General features: G+C 40.9%; 1 long non-coding RNA gene across 3 annotated transcripts in view; it reads right to left on the reverse strand.

Moving 5' to 3' along the window:
• The window catches only part of LOC105758737 (uncharacterized), a 333,084-nt gene that overhangs the window by 100,388 nt on the left and 212,612 nt on the right, over window positions 1-20,084 (reverse strand). For 2 of the 3 annotated variants that reach the window (XR_012057710.1, XR_012057709.1), the window contains 2 exons: window positions 17,126-17,219; window positions 3,741-3,831 (listed from right to left, as the gene is read on the reverse strand). This is a non-coding gene — a long non-coding RNA (uncharacterized lncRNA). The remainder of the gene's footprint in view (window positions 1-3,740; window positions 3,832-17,125; window positions 17,220-20,084) is intronic. The other variant, XR_012057711.1, reaches the window with a different exon arrangement.

A 20,084-nucleotide genomic window follows, 5' to 3' on the forward strand; every position in this document is an offset into this window, starting at 1 on the left:
CTTGCAAATTTTCCTTATCAAGACCAAGGAGTGCAGGGATGCAGGATGTTGCAACCTGGATGCTGCAATCTAATATAATTTTGATTAAAAAATTCAAATAACTCTCATCCCAAGCACAAGTTTCTCCCAGCAAATAACTAACTTATCTTGATATCTCATTTACTTCTCTGCTTCCAAATCATGGCTTGCTCACCAGTACCTGCAATTACACAACTGCCTAAGAACAAGTTTTACATGTAATTCCCAGAGAACATGGAACATGTCTATAAATCCATCAAACTCTTTACACAGGATGCAGCCTTCTCTGGAGTGGAACAGGCAAACAGTGCAGTTACTGCAAAGCAACAGCATTGAAAACTAAACCTCTGTGTTTAGTCAAAGCTACAGCAGGGGATTTAGAGAGCACTGAGGATTCCCACAAGCCAACCAGCTTCTGATGGCTGCCTATACCTTTTTCTTATCCTTTTCTTTTAAAGAACCAACAACATGAAGCTAATTTTTACCAATCAGTTATTGACTAATGGTATTCTGTCTTGATTTCTTGCTAAAATCCTTTCAGCCATTTATATATTACACCTTCAACCTGCACATCATGCATTTCAGAAGGAAAAGTGAGCAGCAACTTCTGGGCCACGTTCCCATAGTTTTGATCCACTATTTGTTTTGCAGCTATAATGATTATTTGTAGTTAAGAGATCAATGGAAGCTCTAAACATATTCCTGTGACATCCAGCGTACAGTTTGCATTCAGTCACAAATGAAAATAACCACACTGTGCGTGGGTGTCTGAACAGGCAATGCAAACACCCAAAGCATAACAGGCCTGAGGAGGTACCGCAGAGAATATCAATTCACACTCAAAATGTCATATGGCATCATTACACTGCGCCTAACAAAAATAAAGGAGCAGAATGGAAAGGTTGCAAAACTACTTGTAAACAACACTGCCAGGTGGGATGTTAATGCAGCCTCCTGAAATGGCAAGTGGAGCAAACTGTGTAACCTTCAATTAATGTGTCTAAATCCAGGCTCTTCCACCAATGAAATTAACACTGAGTTGGAGGGAAAGAAAAGAGGAAAGTGAAGGGAAGGCAGATGAAGAAATGATATATTTTCTTAGACATTTTATAGTTGGACATATTATAAAACACCAAAGACAACTGCAAAGTCTGCTTCATTCTGCAGGAGTAGTATTTATCATACAGGGTGCTTAAACCTTTGTGCTGTTTTTAATTTCTCCACATGCTTAGTTTTCCATCCATCAGTTTGTTTCAAGCCATTCCTACACACATCTACTTTAACAAACTTTTACTAAACTGCACTGTTTCTCAGGTCATACTTCAGTTTGTACAGAAAAAGATACCAATTTCTGATATTTTTAGATCTTTCCTTAATGAAATAATACTTATTCCAAAAGGTTTTCTACTGATCTGGTTGTGGTTTTGTTTTCTCTGCTTCTTTCCCAGGGCAAAAATTCTAATCCATCCTCTTGCTACTGAGCTCCTCTTTAGCAAGTGCAAGACAATCAGAAATACAGCAGCTACTGGCTAAATTTCAAAATCCTGGAGTGTAGTCCCAGCATGGAGGATGCACATCCAGGTTAGGGAGAGCTGGATGAATTAGACATTTGTCTGACTTGAGTATTTACAGCTGAGGAAATCAGGTTGTTTGGTTCTGTGTCTTTTGGGAACTCTGACAGATCCTCACCCACATTTGTCATCTTAGTCATTTTATTGCAGCCATAAAAGCAACTCTATGTTCATGCCTTACCTGCTCACTGGGAGGCAGAAGACAAATTTATTAGGGAAAGAAGTAGACATTAATCAAATTATTCACATGGCAGAGACTGGGCAGTGCTATGTAGTATTTCATTCATATACCCATGTTTCAACTTAAATATATCCCGTGTTCAAATGCAAGCGCAGCCTGACCGCCAAATCTAAAGGAAAAGCACAAAAAAGCTTCATCTTCTTTTTCCTCTCAGCACTGGCCAAAAGGGTGCCTACAGCCAGCATTAGTGGGTCAGACTGGTTAAAAACTCCAGACAGATGCTGCTGTCACCTCTCTCAGCTGCCTGCTGCTCCATGCTGCCTTCAGCATGTTGACTTGAGCACACACAGATTTCCCCATTTTCCCACCTGCCAACCCTTCTGGAGGCTGAAGGGGCTTGAGTGAAGCTCTGTAGGCCCAGAACACTGGGCTCCCCTGGCACTCACAACCTTTCCACAGCCAAAGCTCAGTGTTTTCCTGCACAGAACAACTTGCCAGAATCACAGGTCACCTTTCACATCTCCTTGATAGGCATGCACAGATCTGAAACTTCTCTTCTTGAACAGGCTGTTTGAGTTGCTTGTTTTTACAGTGTTACCCTACCTGTGTCAGTGTGGGACATTTCAAGAGTGAAAACACCCATTTAGCTCACCCCTGGATCTGATTGTGATTCTTTTTCTCTCAATGTAACTTTTTTCTCAATGTTGTGTCAATGGGACAACGTGTCCTGCTCATTCTCTGATTGCATCCAGATTGCTTCTCTCCCAAGAAAGAGGCACTTTATGATTTCTGACACTGAGTCAGTACCAACTAAAGCACTACACAGTTTGCCTTTGAACAGCAGGGACAGGAATTGATTAGGGCTAAGTGAAGCTCTCAGACTACAATTTACTAAGACAAAGCCATCTCCACCACCCCGCTCCTTACAGTGTTTTGATATTTTCAGACATGTTACTAGTGAGCATATATCGATTGCCATTCTTTGAACGTGGCAGAGAGCATTTCCCTACTGAGTGACTAAATGATGTGTATGTTGAAACATTTAATTGAATGTAAGTATGCTATTGGTAATTTTATTTGGGATTCCCACATGAGACAAATCACAGCCATTATTGAGAAGTCCAGCTCCTGGAAAGGGGCCCAAACCTATATCTGAATTTAAAGACACTAGAAAAATATATGGGGAGAGGGTGGAAGGAAAATTTAATTGCTCAAGTATTGCAGGGACATAAGAAATGGATTTTTTTTATATTACTTACACCACTTAAAAACTGTGTGCCTAGACTTCTTTCCAAATACAGATAAAAAGCTGTTTTAGTTAACTATATGAAGAGGGATTGAACTGCCAAGTGAAGGCAAAGATAAAGGACAAAAAACAGAATAAAACTCTTAATCTCTTATCAATGACTCTGTGGCCTGAGTCTACCCTGAGATATTCCTTACTTTACTTTCCCCTTGCAAAGTATTTCAGAAGAATAGCAAAACAGGTACAGAGGTACAGGACAAGGAATTAGGTAACTGATGTATGCAGGTGTAGTCTGTAACACAACAGTTTGGGTGTTTGGATAATACATATACAGAAGTATAAAACATGAATATTTATGCAGCAACAGTTCCTAATTTTGCAACGGTCTCAAAGAATGTGAAAAATACTACGCCAAGCTTTTGTGAAGACAATAAAATCTAGAAGACAAGAAATACAATCTACCAGCGTGCAAATAATGTCCTCCGTGATGTTAACAAAAATTGCACACCTGCATTTACAAGTGAGTGTAGTTTGAAATGCCTTCAAAGCAGTATTGGGGCTGAAAATATTCCAAACAAATACACAAGCTATTATTTTGAATTCCGATTCAGCTGACAACCACTGAATTTTCAGTTGTTGAAATGCCATGTTGAACATGCAAGAGAGGAGAGACGCACATTGTGGAACTGCATTTATGACCAAAGCAAATCCTCTGACTGCTTACCAGTGGAGTAAAGCAGCATGCAGGGCTCTCCACCTTCCCTCTGTGCAGAGTAATATCACATGACAGAACCTCTACTGCATGAAATGGCAAGCTGGGAAAAATAGATAAGGAAAGCATTGGTATTGAAATACACAAAGAACAGCAGATACTCTTTATTGTGTAATGCATTAAATTATAGTGGATAGTGTAAGTAATTCGTAAGCGTCACTCAAGTGTAAAAAAAGCACTTAAAGGAAAAAGTTTGCAAAATTCATGAAACCTTTCTTCCCAGTTTCTGAATCCCCGTTTTTGAAATATCCTCAGGGTACAGATGGGAACGAGCTCACTATAACAGGAACATGCAGATTTTTAAGTTGGAGTAGGTACATTTCACAAGCCCAGTAAAATCACACGGCATGTTGCAGAATCCAACAGCAAAATGGCAGGAAACAAACATAGGATTCAAACTGACACTGAAGATGAAGCTCAATTTTTTTTCCCCAGCCCACCAAAGAAGTCCCTTCGCTATGTGGAGAGGGGAATGGCACGTGGATTTACATTTCTGCACCTGCTCTCTTGTGCTGAGTGCAACCTTGCTCATGCTAGTCCAGCATCAACGTGGTGCATGACCCAGCGTCACAGAGGCCTCAGAAAACTGCCTGCGTTGGACTTCTGCAAGTTCTGTCAAACAGACTTTCTCAAATACCAGTGGGTGAAACTTATTAACACCAGTTATGTGTGTTTCCTGTTCCTTTACTGGATGGCAGATGTCCACACCTGATTTCCTCAAAAAACTAAGAAATTCTCCATGACAATATGAATCATACTGAATTGCCCAATTGCCCAAGGTTGCTACATACATAGAAACTCACTTTTTATTTCCCATAAACTGTATGTATCATGGTTTCCAAATGACTGCTAGTCCAATAGATTATTCACCTTTTCATTCACCTTCAAAGCTGGAGATAATACACCCCAGGAGGGTTGTTTTGTACTTCAATGCAGACATGTCCATTCAGTGAGGGCATATCAACAAGTATTTTCAGCTTGCAGCTAATGATCTCTACAATTTAAGTCTAAACCATTTACCACACTGCGTGAAATGATAACACAATCTCAGCTTGCCTGCACTTGCCAAAGTCTTAGCAACCAATCCCACTGAAAGCCCAGCTCTTGTACCTTTTCTTCTCAACTTGAAGAAAGCACCTTTACTAGCAACCTTTCCTCAGCACCTTCTTTTCAATAAGCTACTGAAACCTGAGACCTTACACATGACAACTTGGCATACAGGTCTTGAACAAAGAATCAGATGCTCAGGAACAGGACCTGCTAAGCCTCCACAAATGTTTGCATTTAGTCCTTACACAGATGCTCAGCAGAGATTTCCATGCTTTGCCCTATGGGCTTCAGAAATGTGGTCAGTACCCGCTGGCACTCACAGCCTGCTCAGGATGAGGGGTCATCAGCCATGCCCTAAGCAGGAGCTGGTTTTGAAAATGTTTAGCCCCTGTAAACAGCTTCATGTCATCAGCCTTGAAAAACCAGCCAGAAGGAGCTGCGTTGTCACCCAACACACAATTGGTGTGTTCAGACACAGCAGCAGACTTCTGCCAAAACCCCTGGCTGGCATGACTGCAGCACAGCTGGCAGCTGGCAGGTTCCTCACATCTCACTACCCCACACCTCACCATTTTGAAAACTTGGATGTTTCAACATTAGTTTTGTGTTGAAAGAACAGCCAATATTTAATATGTCATCCACCAGCTGACTGGTGGCCCATTGCCATCATTTGGTTTCTGCTGTGGTGGGAAGAGCTCTGGGCTGACTGGGAGGCCAGCCTCTGGCACAGGGTGGGCAGCTGGGAAGGAAGGAGCTCCTGAGCCTGAACAGAGTGAGATCTGAGACCCCAGAGGCACATCAGCACTCCTGAAGTAGATGTTGTCATCTTCGGAAGACATTGGGGAGTTTTGTCCAACTCAAAACTGCAGTAGAGCTGACTCCAGAAAGTCTGTGAGTTCCTGATCCTTCTCCCCACACACTTGACTGTGTCAAGCTCAGAGTCCCCAGGTATGTAGCTGAGGAAGCCCACAGCCAGTTTTTACCTGCCTGGCCGCTGTTAGACTTCAGCTTTCATTGGCCTGGACAGCAATACACAGACACTACTTCCACATGAATGAACTATTCTTGAATAATTTCACCAAATATTTTAAGACCCAAATTGCTTGCTTTGAAATGCTTACCTTTACCTATCCTCCTTTTATCTCACAAGCCAGGAAGAGGAATGCTGCCAAGGCAGGAATCTGTTTGGCTGGCGATGAGCTCCTTGATAGGCTCCTTGTAAGATTTCAGTGCACCGCAGGCCTCCCGCTAATCATTGAGGTGAATGAGCTTCAGTGGCTGCCTGGAGTGAGCTTTAGGAGGACTTGAACCCTCCAGAGGACAAAATTATTAAAAGAACACGGGCACCTAGGGCCAAATCACTTCAGCATGGGGGAGAAGCATTTTATTTTGTTTCAGTGGGTTTCTTTTGAAGTTATAACCACTCAAAAGTGAAAACTAAAAGCCAACTCATTAATATTTTTTGCATTTCTCCCCGTTTTATTCTGTCTAATAACTACCTTTATGTCTCCTTTAACTGTCCTGGATGCATTTGATTTCCACACACTGATTTTTTTCTGAACTTAGTAACAGATTTTTTTCTCTTGTTCAACTCACAAAAGACTTTTTATTGCTCACAACTGCCACTGAATTTCTTTTCTTCTCAGATTTTACATAGTCTGGCTATTCTCCTGAATGAGTACAACAATATACCTCTTCCATTGGATCCCATTTGAAATATGGATTCCTAATATAACATAAAATTCTCAATGCTACAACTATTTGCCTATTTTTCCTGGCATGTTTATTACCATAACTCTGACAAAATGTATATAAATCTTAAAAACAAATATTTACTTCCATATTGCCACCCATTTACATGAGTTTGTGCATCCTTCTTGTGAACAGCCCAGAGACCAAAGCTGTTGGCAGGGAACATGACCATGTCTGCAGAGAACAAACCCTGAGGATGCAAAGGTGGTGACATGGGACTCCAGCCTAACTTAAACCTGCTCACATTGTCAGCTGGGAATACCAAATCTCTGAGTACCTGCTTTTGAATAGGCCCTAGGAAGATAGGAGGGTGGAAAAATTTAAGTCGCTTGTTTTGCCACAGTCAGGACATTATTGTTGCTGGTTTTGATGTTAGTAGGACCATTCCCAGCTTTTCACCATCCTTCTCACTACAAAAGAAAAAGGAATGCAGCCCCTTTGAAACAAACTGAAAGCAGATATTGTAGATTCCTCTGATGATCCTCAGCTACCAGTGAAGAATTAGACTGTCTAACACAACACAACAAAGCAGCAAGTAAAGGTGAAACTGGATCAAACTTGCAGCTGTATCATCAGTGACCGTCGGAGTCCCAAGACTGGTTCAGAGCCTGGAAGACTGTGAGATGTGCTCAATAGATGATATCCTAAGCATCCAGTGGCATGAACAGTAATTCCTTTTGTTATTTTGCATTATTATGCTCTGCATTTATTATCTGAATCAGGATAAACTTCTTCAGATTTATGTGTTTGGATTAGGGTTTGTTTTCTTTTCTGAAAAAAAAAAAAAAAAAAGCCTAACAATAAATAGGGAAACAAGGACCTCTGGTCTTATTTTCCTTCATTCTCTAACCTCTTTGTTCTGCCTGCATTTGGAGTGCATGCAACAAGGACAAGTTCCCAAAGGAACAGAAATTTTCCTTGATGCATAGTTGGGTTAGTGTAGATGGAGCCGAAATCAGGCTCCAAATGGTTTGTTTAGAGTTTTTCCCTCTGTTTTATTATGCCCCCACTACAAGCGAGTTTGGCATATGCATATGAGTCCCTGCTACAAACACACCAGAGCAGAGGGATGTGGTGACTGCACCACAGTGCCTCACACATGTGTAAATGAGAGTGGTACACTGGGTTACAGAAGAGAACTTGTAAATATGCTCCAGCCCAGTGGTTGGGAGGTGCAATTAGATGTCTGCTTTGAACATAAAATATTATCCATTTTGTTTGCAGAGCCTGCCATGTGTTTCCCCAGAGAAAACAAGACACTAGACGAAAGCCTTAAAACTTTTCATGCTTTCACAGATACCCAAATCCCCATTATTTCACTCAGCCTGAGCTGTTGCTCACAGCCTTTCCTGGTAGGTGTTCTCACCCACTCTGGACCCTCTCAACTTTTTGATCACCTGAGAAAGCTTAATCCCACAGCAGATGACAGACAGTGCAAACAGCCAAGCCTGTTAGGAGGAATTTCATCAGAAATTGCTGTTGTTTCGGTTGCGTGGACTGAGTCACATTACAAACTTTCCAATCAGATTTCAAATAAACTAAAATTCATGGCAGACTGAGTCAAGAGCTTTCTTTCTGCTCAAAAGACACGGCTGATTTACCAGCAATCAGACTGCAGTCCCTTCACATGCAAGCACTTGCTCAAGAGCTCTCCAATTAGGAAGGAGCCTGGTCCCATTAAGACTAATCACACAAACCCTTACCCTATTAATTTGAGTTCAAAACTTGACCCAGAGTCTGTATCTCAGACAGCTGATGCCCAATATCTCAAATCTTCCACTTAGGGTCTAGAATTTTGTTTAAAATAATTTTTGCTCAATGGATAGAAAAGGTTAAAATCTGGTGTAGAAATGCTTCTGATTACAAGACCACTGAATATTTCAGGCTCCCAAGGAAAAGATTTAACAAAAGTTGGAGCTGAGCCTTGGAAACTGTATGGAAATCCCCCTTGGTCTAAGTGCAGACATGATAGTTTCTCCTTTTTTACCTACAGTAGCAATAAGCAAAATCATAAACAGTAGTTTCCAAAGCCATCAGAAAAGGAATTATCAAAACTGTGTAAGACTCACAGAAGTATCTGGAATCTTACATGGCTTTTATGCAAATTTTCCAAACAACTTCAAGCACTTATGAGGCCCACAACAAACCTCATTCTCAGAAATACCTCTGATTTCCTTTGTGCAGCAAGTATGTAATTTAGTGAAAGTTAAGAGAGTCTTAACATTATTTCTAGCTACAGACATTGCAATGCATTAAAAAAACAGTAATAAAAAAAACTTTAAAAAAATATTAAGACAGTTTCTAAGGTCCTTTTATTACAGTAGCTCTACCTGGCCAAATCTCACTTGACATCTGTCCACTTAGCATCCTTTTGAACAAAAGATATTCTTATTCCAGAGCGTTCAGAGACAGCTACTGCATTTTAATTTCACACCTTGCCTTAATAACAAATTAACTTGAAAGCATAGATAACACTTTGTTAAATACAGGCTGCTGTGGGCCTGAAATCTCTATTTCCAATGGAATATTGTAGAGCCAGGTTTGCACTGTATCTATAAGCAAACATTAAAACGTAGGAACAAATTCAGGGGAACTGTTTTATTCTGATGAATGCCAATATGATCAGCTCTTACTCATATTGTCTAAAACAAAGCCCAACACAAAAACGCCCTGGATCAGGCCCACAAATATTTGCAGTAAGACAATTTGAATTCTCCCAATGGATATGAAATGTGCCAAGGTGTACTGTTAAAATTATTCTCTCTGCAATGAGAAGAGTGGCCCCTTTCTCTGAGGCCCAAAAGTTGCTCAACCTGGGGACCAGCATATGTTCACGTGCTCAGCAGATTCCCCCACAGCTCCACAGCTGTGATCAGCTCTCCTCTTAGATGTGGAAATCATCAATCAAAGGCAGTAAATATGTAATGGCACGTGACTTGGGACACCTCCAATTTGTGAGTTAGACACTCCTGTACAGCTCTTGAGGTGACCACATGAGGAAGACTCTGCTTGTTCTACTGCTAAGAGCCTATAGAAGGAGAGAGGCACAAAGTCACCATCAGAGCCGACTTCAGTCTCCACCTAAATGGGAAAATAAGCAACAAAGGTAAGTTCTAAAGACGCTGTTCACTTGCTGCCTGCTGCAGCCCTGATGGCCTGCGGTCAGGCTATGGCCCAGGGCTCCTGAAAGCGCCCTCCTCACAGCCAGCTGTGCCTATTCATCATCATCTGCTTCATGGGTATTTGAATCCGACGGGCGGGGGGACCTCGACTTTTGTGAGTACTAGGAATGTTATGTAAAGCGAAATCTCACTGTTTCCACTGTGAAATTTTGCCTCGGGCAACTTATGAATGTTCCAGGGAAGATATTCACCATTTTCAGTAAAACAGCTGACAGATCCATCTGCTGCTCTTGCTGATATTGGGTGCAATTTTCAAGTGCCTCAGTGACATACACTCCTACAGTCCCAGTGAAAAGCCAAGTTCCTCCTGCACGACAATTTCAAGGGAGGGGAGACAATAAACTTTTGCTCTAAATTTTTGAATAATTTTAAGGGTGACTTTTGAAATATCTCAACATTGACGACTATGAAGTTTAAAGAAACTGGTTTTATACAGTTACAATGAGTTTCCCAAGAAATGTAGATGCTCAAGAGGGAATTTTCTAGTTCTTTTTGTCTAATTCTTTTATTTTAGAAAACTTATTTTTATTTTACCCAGAAAAAAAGATACATGGAATTTTAGTTGCCTTAAAGTTATAATATGGAAATCTTGTTATTTCACACTTTTTAAACAGTAAAAATGTAGATTTATATGTATTGCAATATTCTTTGATAGCCTGGTAGATAATAGTTTCCCTTGGTTGTTTTTAATGCAAAAATAAAAATGCTTCTTTTGCTATTAAAAAATGAAACATTTCAATTTGAAATTTATTTTCACTGTATGAACACCAGGTTTGAAGATGAAGTGCTTAATTTGAGTTTAAATTACATGGTTTAGCCAAATTTATATATATTACTTAAGATTTTGATTAGCCAAACAAGCACATTTTTCTTGCTTTGAAACCTTTTCACCCTAATTTTTCAGCATGATTCTGAATTAAAAGTGAGTCATTCACACAGATGTCACCACAAATTTATGGGTCAGGGAATTTTGAGTTTACTCTGCCACAAATGTGTGAAAGAGAAGAATTTGAATGCTGCTCTATGGAAAAGCTCCCTGTAAATTTACCTGCAACAGAGCTGCACAGGCACCTACAACAGTCACAGGCACGCTCGTGCCCACGGGCTCAGGTGCCAGCAACCTCAGCTGCCAAACATCCTGTGGATGTGGCATCAGGGACACACATATTTATACATTTAACCCACAGGGGAACACATCACCATGTCTGTAAGGGAGGCCCAAGGCTGGCAGCCTTTCCCTATGCCTTGTGTCAGGTTAATAAATAAAGACGGTCACTACTGTTTTGGTCCTCTTGACCCATGTCAGCAAGCAGGGAGTAGGAATTTGCTGCATCTGATGGCTTCCTCACCTTGTGAATAAAGGAGAGCAGTATAAAAAAATAGCCCACTGAAACTCATGTTTGGCAGCTGGCAACCTCTCCTGAACTGCCATGGGGGGCTTTCATCTTTCTATGAACACTGCACAACTGCTGGGGGAAGAGATGGCGACAGAGAAACAACAAAAAAATTACACACAACTGTGTTCATTGGTGCCAAATCTCACTCTCCCAGTGCTGGTAAAAAAGGCAAAGTTTCTCAGGCTTTCCTGTAAGGTCACAGCTGGTACTTCTATGAATCTTCTTATTACATGGGAACGAGGCAGAGGTTCATAGGGAGAGACAGATGGCGAGGAGCAATGTTACTTATCCTAATGTGCATGTGAGACAAAGAGCTGCTTGGCATACCTCTCACTCCCAGTCCTCGCTGGGCCATGGCGGGCAGCCGTCCCCCGCCAAGTGTTTGTTCCCTTCCACTTTTTATTCCTCCCCTCAGTGAGTCTGATCCTACTTGTCTTTGGTGTTTACATGAATCATACTAGATGTTTTCCAGAGATTTGGGCTCTAATGAGCAAGGCCAGCGAAAACAGCAGCAACAAACAAACAAGCCGGCCCAAGCCAAGCTTGCCCACCGCTGTGCATTTGCATCCACGTAGGCCACCCGCTCCGCCTGCCCTGTCTGCCAAACCCTGAGAGGGGTGGCAACAGTGGGAATGGGCAGCCCCAGGATGAAGCTTCAGGATTTGGGTTGTAGATGTACATATTAATAACGCTGAAAACACAAACTGTGCCTGGGGTTTTCATGTGGGAAGGAAAGGAGGGAAGCAAGATTTGTGTTGGAGGGAAGGGGGATATTAATTGTGGCTCAAGCCAGGACTTCAACAGTGGGAATTAGGAGAAGGGAAAGAGAAGGTAAAAATGCAGTTTGCATATTCATTGAAGTACAGCTTAGAGTATGAGGGAAGAAGGGCAGACTTTGATCTCTGTGGTATAAGACTATCACTGGAAGAACCTCACTCATTCTAGCTGAATTATTTCTGTTTTTCAGCAGCAATGGAGAGGAGAATCTACTCTCCTGAGCCCAGCCTCCTTCTTCAGCTGCAAATGGAAAAATTCACATAGCACTTCCACTGCCATCACAGTGAAAATGCATCTGGAATTAATGCTGAAATCATATGAGCAGGATCTTCCAGGAAAGACCTTGCAGAACCAGAGGCAGCACTTCTGTGAGAAGATAAGACAAGATATGGCTCCATCACAGGGCAATTGCCCTTTCAGACCACCAGCAAAGGATGCAATTCTTCATTCAGGCAAGTAACTATTTATAACCAGGCTGGCTGTGGGGAAACCCATCCTACCTCCTGAAAACACGATAGCCAAAAATGCAAAGATTGCCCCTCGAACTGGCACTCAGAGGAAGGAGGAGGAGCTGGACTGAAAATTGGCAAGTTGCAGCAAGAAGATGAAGGGAATTGCTTGTCCAGGGTATTTTTATCTTGTGGTTCTGTAGGCAGGAAAATAAATGGAAAGGCAGAACGTGATTTGCAGCTTATACAGAGCTTTGAGCATGCCATCATGGAGGCAAAGAAGGCAAGATAAAAGCACGGCTCTTTATTCTCTGCTTTTTTTTTCAACTATTACTAAAACAGTTTAATTCCTCAGCAGAACAGATGATATCCTATTCACTTTAATACCAATTACATTTGACTAGGTTTTACTTAGAAGTAACTAGGAAACTTTCTTTCAAACAAATCGAACAAGGTTTAATATGTTGGAAATGTGACAGATTGACACACGTAGACAAAAGTCTACCGCAGAATTGTTCATGATCCACTCTATTGATTCACACACATTTCTCTATACACTGAGAACTCCATATTCCAGTCTACTCCAGAACCAGTGTAAATTTTTGTAGCTTCAGCAAAAGGCTGATCTCTGGCTCTATGGTCTGCTCTGCTATCGTTCTGCCTGCTGTCCTTGTAGCACAGGCCTGGAAGTGCCAATAGTATTTCCTGAAAAGAACTAGGCACCTCTGCTAGTGGAACCATCATTCTCAGCTTCAGTGATCATGACTCCCTGACATGGGAAACCAAGGAATGGGGTCCCTCCTGCAGCAAGGCTTACATCGACTCATTGTCACTGATGAGCTACTACAAACCTAGAGACACTGGGATAGGAGTAACTTTATATTAATAAGCATCATTTCACTCAGGACTAGGAGCATGGCCACCCCCCAGGCATGCGTGTTCCTGTGACTTGCAATTTAAAGGAGATGAGGCAGCACATGTGCTTAAAATAAATACTGAAAATGTTTGACGAACTCTTGTGTTTACTATTTACTTGTGATCTTTGTAACAAACACCAAGGAGGAGGAAAATAAAATTTCATTTGGCATCATTTTGGTTTCCTTCATGTTTGTAAGCAACTCCCACTGTCTCCACTACAAAAAGCAACACCACCACTTCTGGATGTCCCACAACACAGCAGGGCCAGTTTCCAGCTCCCACTGGAACACGTGGGAGGTTCCCTATTGGTTTTAGTGGGACATATGAGCAATCAGCACCTCAAAAAATTAATTAACTTCCATGACTCATCTGTACTTTAGCCTTAACTGACTCGTCAGCATAAGGGGCAGAAGTCTCCTGGCACTGGTGCTTTAAAATTCAAAGCACCCGTTCTACCTCTGATATAATTTCAATTAAGACCTACTGTAGCCAAGTGCTTCAGGATTTGAAAGTCTCTGAGTTTGAAGGGCTGTTAACATTTTACAGGTTACTGTTTCTTGCTGGCATGGGTTATCAGTTTCTGCTGCAGTAAAAGAGGGTACTACACGGATTCAAGCTTCCCTGCCAGCTTACCCAAACCAAGAACAACTGTGAGACAGGCCTTTGGCAAACCAGCACAAATGCAGCAGTCTGGGCTTTCAAATACACGAGGCCCCTTACACAGCTGCACTGTGGGGTAGGAGCCAAAGGTGCAGATCTCCATGGCGGCAGCCCGGATATGCCAGGATCTCAGCAGAGCACCTCTCCAGCCACAGGAGCAGGTGGATGGGCTGGGCCATGGGTGTGCTGCCCTGCCTGGCACCAGGAGCCCTGCAGAGGCACAGCTGGTGCACACCCACCTCCATAAGTGCCGCAGTGCCTCACGGTGCTCACACTGAGTGGTGCTCACACCGTGCAGTGCTCACACCGAGCAGTGCTCACACCGAGCAGTGCTCACACCGAGTGCAGCCCACATGGAGTGGTGCTCACACCATGCAGTGCTCACACCGAGCAGTGCTCACACCGAGCAGTGCTCACACCGAGTGCGGCCCACACGGAGCGGTGCTCACACGGAGTTGTGCTCACACCCAGTCGTGCTCACACTGAGTGCAGCCCACATGGAGTGGTGCTCACACCAAGCAGTGCTCACACTGAGTGTGGCCCACACTGAGCATGGATCATACCCAACACAGCTCATACCCAACACGGCTCACACCAAGCGCAGCTCACACCCAACATGGCTCACACTGAGCACAGCCCACGCCCAGTGCGGCCCACACTGAGCACAGCTCACACCGAGCTCGGCTCACACCCAACACGGCTCACACCCAACGCGGCTCACACCCAACGCGGCTCACACCCAACACGGCTCACACCCAACGCGGCTCACACCCAACACAGCTCACACCCAACACGGCTCACACCAAGCACAGCGTACACGCTGCATGAGCAAAATGGGGAGCTAAATCTAGTGGGTTAAATACACTTTGTTTCCTTTGAGAACAAAAGTAAAGAGCTCATCACAAAATATCCTGTTTTGGAAGGGTCTCACAAGGACCAGGTCCAGCTCCTGGCCCTGCACCGGACAGCTCCAAGAATCTCATCATGCTTGCAAAAGTGCCTTACTTTGCTATTCCCATCCATGCAATATTCATATTTGTACACCTAATTCAGAGAATATTTTCAGCAGATAAGAAAGGCTTTATTTAGAGGTTAAGTATTTGCAATACTCCAGTATGTCTCATATTTCTGCCAAGCATCTATTTCCTAAGCTGCACTGAACACAGAGACTGTATTTCTAGTACAAATATTCACACTTGCACCTTGATTTCTGCACTTCTTTTATCATTGCAAATAGTTGTAATAAAAACACTACTAGCAACAACACTATATTAATATACTCCAAACTAAATGAGAAAAACCCTACAGTGAGCTGAACTGGCATTCATTATTCCAGTTGTTTCATATCTTTAAATGATTCTGGTAAATCGATAAAGCTCTGCAAAGTGGCTGTTGTCTGCTGATTTCTAACTCTAGTCAGTGGCATCCACTCTTTAGTGCACCACACACTTGCTGTGTAGCCATTAGATGAAAGCACTATCACCTGTCAAACAAACTGCTAGAACTGTGATAAATTAATGATCAAATAGTACAGTCTGATGTACAGTAGCAGTGCCGAGGCTAGTTACAACCAGGCCTCATGCTTTAAAAATGTAGCTGACATTAAAAAAAAATCAGCCATTAAAGAAAAATGTCACACAGCTTTTCAAAAAAATATCTATTTAAAAAATGACCACATACTGATACTCCAGGATTTGTGGTTTTACTAAAAAAAAAAAAAAAAAAAAAAAAAAAAAAAAAGTGAATATTACAGTAAAACCTTTCTGTATACTATGACTTTTCAAGGCAAGCAACAACACACAGCTAAGCTGAGAGGATGTTTGTATTTTTTTGGTAAGCAGTACTGTGTACAAATCTGTACCTCAGAGGAATCCTCTGGTGTGTAATGGACAAAACTCTTGTTTGCAAGGGAAATGTCCTGAGTTCTTCTTTTTCCCCTAATGCTTTTGATTTTTGACATCATGGGTAAAATATTTCAAGGGAGCTCCATATCAACTTCTAAATATAAACAATACAAAATAAGCCGTTGCTTTTGAAGCACTTGACATCCTTTGAGCTTTGAATTTCAACTCCTAATAACTCTTGATGCTCACTGCATTAATGTATAAAGTCCTTTTTGTGAGCTAGAAATGGTTCCTCATGTCCCTCCTGCCATTGGCTTTATGAGCTTAATTTATTCTTTTTAATATAAAATCTCATTACCTGAACATGACACCACCACTTCCATTTTATCTTTGATATAAGAACAGAGAGAAACCAAAATCAAAACCTTAAATAAAGTCTGTAATCATCCCTCACTTTCTCTTGCTTTTCAAATTTCTAAACAAAATTAAGTAAAAATACCTTCCAGGGCACACTAAGAAATGTAAAGAGTGGGGAAAAAAAAAAAGAAAATTACTTTATAGTGAACTAACAAGGGACATAATTACTTACACAAGCAGCATATCTTTTTCTTGATGATATTCCTTCATGTTTATTTTGCTGTATTTGTAAAAGATGGGTAGTGCCTAGGAAGAATGGATATGCTGGAAAGCTTGATCTACTGAAGCAAGTTCTGAACAAAGAGTTACTTAACCTTAGGCAAAATACACTTTTTCTAAACTTTATTTTAGCATGAAACACTTAATAGACTGCAAAATATGTAGTAATGGATTAAAAAAAAAAAACAACAAAAACAGCCAAACTTTAAGAAATGGATACTGCTAAGGAAAAGTCCCCAGTGAGAGAATTCATTGAGATGGAGGATTTAGTTGGGACTTCCTGAGTCCTGATTTTAACTGAAAATTGGAGTGATCAAGGTATTAGCACATGAAAGCATCACTTCCATGCACTAACGGCAGCTCCTTTATGTTGTTGTTGTTGTTAGAGATATGACTTAAGCGTTGACTTAAATTATGAATTTGGCAGGGATCAAACTCCATGAACTAATTATGTCTTAGGGCTTACACTGAGTCTTTTGAGGTAGCTGGTTGCCAAGATAAAGAGTTTTTCACAAGGAACACACTTTTCATCCAAATTCACATCCCAGATCCTGCAGAATTTTTATGTTCTGTCCACTTATAAGGAAGCCTTCTACAAATAAAGGCTTGTATCCCTGGAAAACTATATTTTAAATGTGAAATGTGAAGCTACTCCCTCAGAGAGCAAATTACCTGTAATTCTTTAAGTCCTGTGCTGTGCTTCTTCCTCTGATACCAACAACAACTGGGACTGTGTTCATCTGAGGTTACCATGCTGGATCCATTGCTGTGAACATCAATTAGAATGAGTAAGAAAACCAAATTAGGCACTTTGTATTGCTGAAGATTCATTTCAGGTAGCCTATGAAAATCCCATTTCCCACTCAAGAGTCATTCAGTGCCTTGAGAAAAGAGTATATTTTAAAACCATGACAACATCAAAAAATTTATATATATTGGCAATAGGAAGCTGGATTTTACCTTCACACTGAAGGAAGAATAGATGAATCTCCCTGAAAATTTGTGCAAATGGATATGTGAGAATTAGGCTCCATGAACCTGCTATCCAGTTGCACTGGGGAAAGAAGAAAGCTTGCTAATCGGGATGAGGAACTGATGTGTTGTTGAATATAGATTGGCTACATTGATTGCGATGTACAAACACATTCTGCAATAATTACACGAAAGGGTACAATGCTTGTAATTAAACCATCTTAGCTGATGTTAGCTCATTTTGTCATTTATCCTTTGTTTACACCCCCAGTATTACTAAGTACTCTTCATTTAATTAAACATACTCGTAACATTCCTTCAATTAGATAAATAATGCAGCTGCTTCCTCCATCACATAAGGATGGGAAATCAAGATAATGCAATATTTATTTTTATTCTAGTTCTCTCTCTGTCAGACACTTTACAATCAAATCCATGCAGCTGCCAGATCTATCAGTGGTATTTCAATCCATATACATATTAAAAGAAGCAAATATCTCATTATCTACTTAACTATCATAATCTGTTAAAAATTTTGGCAGACTAGGTAAAGGAAAATTGAAAGTGGCTTTATAAAAACAACTTATTAACAGACTCTTCAGTGATAAAAGGCTTCAAGATAAATACCACAGATAGTAAAAGCTAGCTTAAACCACTGATTTGAAACTCTTACAAAAGGTTGACGGTTTCTAAATAAGTAGCAATTAGTCTGAAGTAATCCATTTATCTCCTCTGCAAGTGACTGAAATAAAGAGAAATTAGATAAAACTACACGCAGAGAAACAACTAAGTGATAACAGAAATGCAATCAGATGGAACTGAACAAAAATTATAAAGGCAGGGCAATAATATATAGTTCATTTGCTTATTGGAGGCTTTGATTCATTCCCTGTGGTAATTGTAAAATTTAATAATATCTGTATACTTACAGTGTTCTGAAAAAAGCACCACCATTACACATTGTTATCCCTGTAGGTTGGATGACAAATGCCTGGGGCAATACTACCATCAAAGCATGTGACATACCCAACATGGGTCTTCTAATCTTCATAGGGATGACAACTGTCATTTTAAAGTGCATGGCAAATGAAGAGGGTGTAAGAAAGGAAACTTCTTATTTTTGGGGGGCTGCTGGTGGTAGGGACTGCTTAAGCCTCTACTGTGCTTTAAAACTGCAGTAGCAAACCCCAAGTAATTCACTTGAACAGTTATATAGATTTCTTAATGCTTAAAAAGTGCTGTCCAGGCTGGGAATAGCCATCTGTGCCTTCGAGAACTCAGACTCTCCTAGCTAATATATACAGCTAATACACTGTATAGCTTATATGTCAAAAATAGATCAATGCCTGCCAAAGATATGTACTGTTCCAGCAAACAGCTCTGCTTAAAAGTTTGTGCCATTTTTTCCCCACTGATAGATAATATTTTTTAGGCTATGAAAATGAAATAAAAAAATCTCCAGTCTGTTGATTTCTATTTACATTTTTTGCTCATGCAATTTTAAGTACTAGCCCTTGTCTGCTTCTCTTCATTTCCCTGTGCTACAAAATATGGCACAGACAGTGCAAATCACCAACCCTGATAGCTGGAATAGGATTGTCACTTTAATGTTCAACATGTTTTCTTCTTAACATTTTTTTTGCTTTATAAGACTGTACTGTGAGACACCTTTTGTTATGTATATATGAACAAAAGCAGTCAGAACAAATTTAGTACACTGAGCAAGGGAACTAAAAGTTGACAACAGATAATAGACAAGGTACTCTATACAAGATTTAATCTGCTCTTAAATTTGCCTTCCTGAGACTACGTTGGTCAGACAGATTAGTGTTGTACACTTTCAGAGGGAAAAAGTTAATGCAGAATCTAGATAAAAAACAAACAAAAGCCCCTCAATCCCCCCAAACCATGAGTTAAAGATATGTCTTATTCTAGGAGGTCCCAAAGTAATTGTCTGGCATTTTCCTGTGGCAGCACTAATAGTGTAAATACAGATTTCACACAGTCTCTAAGTTATTTTTTTCCTGTGACCAGTGCAGTGAAACTGTGGTCTGGGAAAAAGAATCACAGACTGATGAAATGAGAGCACCCAAAACCACTGGCCCCTTTAGTTCCATTAAGTGGCACTAGAATCACCAGTGAAATCCAGGCATCCAGCAGTCTTTCCTTATACCCTGCACTAAAAATAGTGGCTTGTTGGCCCCCTCAGATTCCTTCCACAGGTTTCAGTAAGATGGTGACTGGACCTACTGTCAGCAGGTTGTTACAAGTACTAGATGAAGTTAAACATGAAACATCTTTGTTCAATCAGTACAAAATAAAAGTGATAAAAGAAACCATCTTTCACAGGAAGTTCTTTCTGTTGCTGAAGTACAAGATTTATCCCCTTAAAAAAAAATACCTACCCAGAATAGTAGAGATGACAGAGCCGTTCTTATTTTGAAACGGGCCTGAGATTTTCAAGGAGCGTGGGTTAGTAATTTCTTTCAGTGGAGTACAACACTGAGACAGAGAGCAGAGACTTAGATCTGTGCTCAGATGCAAATTTCAGAAAGTCACTAGGACGAGGACAGCTTTTTCTGTGTCTGTTCATTGCTACTTGCACAATGGCTTCCCATCCCCAAGCAGACCCTCCAAAATCTGCAGCAATAAAAAAATA

Source organism: Taeniopygia guttata, chromosome 11 (assembly GCF_048771995.1).
Source record: "Taeniopygia guttata chromosome 11, bTaeGut7.mat, whole genome shotgun sequence".
Classification (NCBI taxonomy): domain Eukaryota; kingdom Metazoa; phylum Chordata; class Aves; order Passeriformes; family Estrildidae; genus Taeniopygia; species Taeniopygia guttata.